This window comes from Rhizophagus irregularis, chromosome 22 (genome assembly GCF_026210795.1).
Source record: "Rhizophagus irregularis chromosome 22, complete sequence".
NCBI classification, from domain to species: Eukaryota; Fungi; Glomeromycota; class Glomeromycetes; order Glomerales; family Glomeraceae; genus Rhizophagus; species Rhizophagus irregularis.
The window spans coordinates 2,760,027-2,767,457 of NC_089450.1; positions in this window are offsets into that span (position 1 = coordinate 2,760,027).

Genomic DNA, 7,431 nt, shown 5'->3' on the forward strand with positions numbered 1-7,431 from the left:
TTGGTAAGTTTTAAGTCATTTATTTAATTCCATTATATCTATATAATATTTACAATAACTGAATTCTTTGCTTAAAAAATTATTCAAATATTTTAGAACGTAAGTAATTCTATTATATTTATATAATATTTACATATAATTTAAACTAACTAAATTCTTTATTTAAAAAATAATTTTGTAATTTCTTTCAGTTGGTAAGTTATAAGTTATTTATTTAATTCTATTATATTTATATAATATTTACACTAACTAAATTCTTTACTTAAAAAATTATTTATTTAATAATATAGGAAGTATGTTATAAGTTATATTTAATTCTATTATATAATATTTACAAATAATTTAACTAACTAAATCCTTTATTTAAAAAATAATTTTGTAATTTCTTTTAGTTGGTAAGTTTTAAGTCATTTATTTAATTCCATTATATCTATATAATATTTACAATAACTGAATTCTTTGCTTAAAAAATTATTCAAATATTTTAGAACGTAAGTAATTCTATTATATTTATATAATATTTACATATAATTTAAACTAACTAAATTCTTTATTTAAAAAATAATTTTGTAATTTCTTTCAGTTGGTAAGTTATAAGTTATTTATTTAATTCTATTATATTTATATAATATTTACACTAACTAAATTCTTTACTTAAAAAATCATTCAAATATTTTAGAACGTAAGTAATTCTATTATATTTATATAATATTACATATAATTTAAACTAACTAAATTCTTTATTTAAAAAATAATTTTGTAATTTCTTTCAGTTGGTAAGTTATAAGTAATTCTATTATATTTATATATAATTTAAACTAACTAAATTCTTTATTTAAAAAATTATTCAAATATTTTAGAACGTAAGTAATTCTATTATATTTATATAATATTTACATATAATTTTAACTAACTAAATTCTTTGTTTAAAAAATTATTTTGTAATTTCTTTTAGTTGGTAAGTTATAAGTCATTTATTTAATTCTATTATATTTATATAATATTTACAATAACTAAATCTTTATTTAAAAATTATTCAAATATTTTAGAACGTAAGTAATTCTATTAATATTTACATATTATTTACATACAATTTAAATTAACTAAATTCATTATTTAAAAAATCATTCAAATATTTCAGAACGTAAGTAATTCTATTATATTTATATAATATTTACATATAATTTAAACTAACTAAATTCTTTATTTAAAAAATAATTTTGTACTTTCTTTTAGTTGGTAAGTTTTAAGTCATTTATTTAATTCCATTATATCTATATAATATTTACACTAACTAAATTCTTTACTTAAAAAATCATTCAAATATTTTAGAACGTAAGTAATTCTATTATATTTATATAATATTTACATATAATATAAACTAACTAAATTCTTTATTTAAAAAATCATTCAAATATTTTAGAACGTAAGTAATTCTATTATATTTATATAATATTTACATATAATTTAAACTAACTAAATTCTTTATTTAAAAATCATTCAAATATTTTAGAACGTAAGTAATTCTATTATATTTAAATAATATTTACATATAATTTAAACTAACTAAATTCTTTATTTAAAAAATCATTCAAATATTTTAGAACGTAAGTAATTCTATTATATTTATATAATATTTACATACAATTTAAACTAACTAACTTCTTTATTTAAAAAATTATTTTGTAATTTCTTTCAGTTGGTAAATTATAAGTCATTTATTTAATTCTATTATATTTATATAATATTTACATATAATTTAAACTAACTAAACTAAATTCTTTATTTAAAAAATAATTTTGTACTTTCTTTTAGTTGGTAAGTTTTAAGTCATTTATTTGATTCCATTATATCTATATAATATTTACACTAATTAAATTCTTTACTTAAAAAATCATTCAAATATTTTAGAACGTAAGTAATTTTATTATATTTAAATAATATTTACATATAATTTAAACTAACTAAATTCTTTATTTAAAAAATAATTTTGTAATTTCTTTCAGTTGGTAAGTTATAAGTAATTCTATTATATTTATATAATATTTACATATAATTTAAACTAACTAAATTCTTTATTTAAAAAATAATTTTGTAATTTCTTTCAGTTGGTAAGTTATAAGTAATTCTATTATATTTATATAATATTTACATATAATTTAAACTAACTAAATTCTTTATTTAAAAAATAATTTTGTAATTTCTTTCAGTTGGTAAGTTATAAGTAATTCTATTATATTTATATAATATTTACATACAATTTAAACTAACTAAATTCTTTATTTAAAAAATTATTTTGTAATTTCTTTCAGTTGGTAAATTATAAGTCATTTATTTAATTCTATTATATTTATATAATATTTACATATAATTTAAACTAACTAAACTAAATTCTTTATTTAAAAAATAATTTTGTACTTTCTTTTAGTTGGTAAGTTTTAAGTCATTTATTTAATTCCATTATATCTATATAATATTTACACTAATTAAATTCTTTACTTAAAAAATCATTCAAATATTTTAGAACGTAAGTAATTCTATTATATTTATATAATATTTACATATAATATAAACTAACTAAATTCTTTATTTAAAAAATCATTCAAATATTTTAGAACGTAAGTAATTCTATTATATTTATATAATATTTACATATAATTTAAACTAACTAAATTCTTTATTTAAAAAATCATTCAAATATTTTAGAACGTAAGTAATTCTATTATATTTAAATAATATTTACATATAATTTAAACTAACTAAATTCTTTATTTAAAAAATAATTTTGTAATTTCTTTCAGTTGGTAAGTTATAAGTAATTCTATTATATTTATATAATATTTACATACAATTTAAACTAACTAAATTCTTTATTTAAACAATTATTTATTTATTAATATAGGGAGTATGTTATTCATTTAATTCTATTATATTTATATAATATTTACATGTAATTTAAAACTAACTAAATTATTTAAAAAATTATTTTATAATTTCTTTTAGTTGGTAAGTTATAAGTCATTTATTTAATTCTATTATATTTATATAATATTTACATGTGATTTAAACTGACTAAATTCTTTAATTAAATAATTATTCAAATATTTTAGAACGTAAGTAATTCTATTACTGATATTTATATAATATTTACATATAATTTAAACTAACTAAATTCTTTATTTAAAAAATCATCCAAATATTTTAGAACGTAAGTAATTCTATTATATTTATATAATATTTTGCATATAATTTAAACTAACTAAATTCTTTATTTAAAAAATCATCCAAATATTTTAGAACGTAAGTAATTCTATTATATTTATATAATATTTTACATATAATTTAAACTAACTAAATTCTTTATTTAAAAAATCATTTTGTAATTTCTTTAAGTTGGTAAGTTATAAGTTATTTATTTAATTCTATTATATTAATATAATATTTACATATAATTTAAACTAACTAAATTCTTTATTTAAAAAATCATTCAAATATTTTAGAACGTAAGTAATTCTATTATATTTATATAATATTTACATGTAATTTAAAACTAACTAAATTATTTAAAAAATTATTTTATAATTTCTTTTAGTTGGTAAGTTATAAGTCATTTATTTAATTCTATTATATTTATATAATATTTACATGTGATTTAAACTAACTAAATTCTTTATTTAAATAATTATTCAAATATTTTAGAACGTAAGTAATTCTATTACTGATATTTATATAATATTTACATATAATTTAAACTAACTAAATTCTTTATTTAAAAAATCATCCAAATATTTTAGAACGTAAGTAATTCTATTATATTTATATAATATTTTACATATAATTTAAACTAACTAAATTCTTTATTTAAAAAATCATTTTGTAATTTCTTTAAGTTGGTAAGTTATAAGTTATTTATTTAATTCTATTATATTTATATAATATTTACACTAACTAAATTCTTTACTTAAAAAATCATTCAAATATTTTAGAACGTAAGTAATTCTATTATATTTATATAATATTACATATAATTTAAACTAACTAAATTCTTTATTTAAAAAATCATTTTGTAATTTCTTTAAGTTGGTAAGTTATAAGTTATTTATTTAATTCTATTATATTTATATAATATTTACATATAATTTAAACTAACTAAATTCTTTATTTAAAAAATCATTCAAATATTTTAGAACGTAAGTAATTCTATTATATTTATATAATATTTACACTAACTAAATTCTTTACTTAAAAAATTATTTATTTAATAATATAGGGAGTATGTTATTCATTTAATTCTATTATATTTATATAATATTACATATAATTTAAACTAACTAAATTCTTAATTTAAAAAATTATTCAAATATTTTAGAACGTAAGTAATTCTATTATATTTATATAATATTTACATATATTTAAACTAACTAAATTCTTTATTTAAAAAATTATTTATTTAATAATATAGGAAGTATGTTATAAGTTATATTTAATTCTATTATATAATATTTACAAATAATTTAACTAACTAAATCCTTTATTTAAAAAATAATTTTGTAATTTCTTTTAGTTGGTAAGTTTTAAGTCATTTATTTAATTCCATTATATCTATATAATATTTACAATAACTGAATTCTTTGCTTAAAAAATTATTCAAATATTTTAGAACGTAAGTAATTCTATTATATTTATATAATATTTACATATAATTTAAACTAACTAAATTCTTTATTTAAAAAATAATTTTGTAATTTCTTTCAGTTGGTAAGTTATAAGTTATTTATTTAATTCTATTATATTTATATAATATTTACACTAACTAAATTCTTTACTTAAAAAATCATTCAAATATTTTAGAACGTAAGTAATTCTATTATATTTATATAATATTACATATAATTTAAACTAACTAAATTCTTTATTTAAAAAATCATTTTGTAATTTCTTTAAGTTGGTAAGTTATAAGTTATTTATTTAATTCTATTATATTTATATAATATTTACATATAATTTAAACTAACTAAATTCTTTATTTAAAAAATCATTCAAATATTTTAGAACGTAAGTAATTCTATTATATTTATATAATATTTACACTAACTAAATTCTTTACTTAAAAAATTATTTATTTAATAATATAGGGAGTATGTTATTCATTTAATTCTATTATATTTATATAATATTACATATAATTTAAACTAACTAAATTCTTAATTTAAAAAATTATTCAAATATTTTAGAACGTAAGTAATTCTATTATATTTATATAATATTTACATATATTTAAACTAACTAAATTCTTTATTTAAAAAATTATTTATTTAATAATATAGGAAGTATGTTATAAGTTATATTTAATTCTATTATATAATATTTACAAATAATTTAACTAACTAAATCCTTTATTTAAAAAATAATTTTGTAATTTCTTTTAGTTGGTAAGTTTTAAGTCATTTATTTAATTCCATTATATCTATATAATATTTACAATAACTGAATTCTTTGCTTAAAAAATTATTCAAATATTTTAGAACGTAAGTAATTCTATTATATTTATATAATATTTACATATAATTTAAACTAACTAAATTCTTTATTTAAAAAATAATTTTGTAATTTCTTTCAGTTGGTAAGTTATAAGTTATTTATTTAATTCTATTATATTTATATAATATTTACACTAACTAAATTCTTTACTTAAAAAATCATTCAAATATTTTAGAACGTAAGTAATTCTATTATATTTATATAATATTACATATAATTTAAACTAACTAAATTCTTTATTTAAAAAATAATTTTGTAATTTCTTTCAGTTGGTAAGTTATAAGTAATTCTATTATATTTATATATAATTTAAACTAACTAAATTCTTTATTTAAAAAATTATTCAAATATTTTAGAACGTAAGTAATTCTATTATATTTATATAATATTTACATATAATTTTAACTAACTAAATTCTTTATTTAAAAAATTATTTTGTAATTTCTTTTAGTTGGTAAGTTATAAGTCATTTATTTAATTCTATTATATTTATATAATATTTACAATAACTAAATCTTTATTTAAAAATTATTCAAATATTTTAGAACGTAAGTAATTCTATTAATATTTACATATTATTTACATACAATTTAAATTAACTAAATTCATTATTTAAAAAATTATTCAAATATTTCAGAACGTAAGTAATTCTATTATATTTATATAATATTTACATATAATTTAACTAACTAAATTCTTTATTTAAAAAATAATTTTGTACTTTCTTTTAGTTGGTAAGTTTTAAGTCATTTATTTAATTCCATTATATCTATATAATATTTACACTAATTAAATTCTTTACTTAAAAAATCATTCAAATATTTTAGAACGTAAGTAATTCTATTATATTTATATAATATTTACATATAATATAAACTAACTAAATTCTTTATTTAAAAAATCATTCAAATATTTTAGAACGTAAGTAATTCTATTATATTTATATAATATTTACATACAATTTAAACTAACTAAATTCTTTATTTAAAAAATCATTCAAATATTTTAGAACGTAAGTAATTCTATTATATTTAAATAATATTTACATATAATTTAAACTAACTAAACTAAATTCTTTATTTAAAAAATAATTTTGTACTTTCTTTTAGTTGGTAAGTTTTAAGTCATTTATTTAATTCCATTATATCTATATAATATTTACACTAATTAAATTCTTTACTTAAAAAATCATTCAAATATTTTAGAACGTAAGTAATTCTATTATATTTATATAATATTTACATATAATATAAACTAACTAAATTCTTTATTTAAAAAATCATTCAAATATTTTAGAACGTAAGTAATTCTATTATATTTATATAATATTTACATATAATATAAACTAACTAAATTCTTTATTTAAAAAATCATTCAAATATTTTAGAACGTAAGTAATTCTATTATATTTATATAATATTTACATACAATTTAAACTAACTAAATTCTTTATTTAAAAAATCATTCAAATATTTTAGAACGTAAGTAATTCTATTATATTTAAATAATATTTACATATAATTTAAACTAACTAAACTAAATTCTTTATTTAAAAAATAATTTTGTACTTTCTTTTAGTTGGTAAGTTTTAAGTCATTTATTTAATTCCATTATATCTATATAATATTTACACTAATTAAATTCTTTACTTAAAAAATCATTCAAATATTTTAGAACGTAAGTAATTCTATTATATTTATATAATATTTACATATAATATAAACTAACTAAATTCTTTATTTAAAAAATCATTCAAATATTTTAGAACGTAAGTAATTCTATTATATTTAAATAATATTTACATATAATTTAAACTAACTAAATTCTTTATTTAAAAAATCATTCAAATATTTTAGAACGTAAGTAATTCTATTATATTTATATAATATT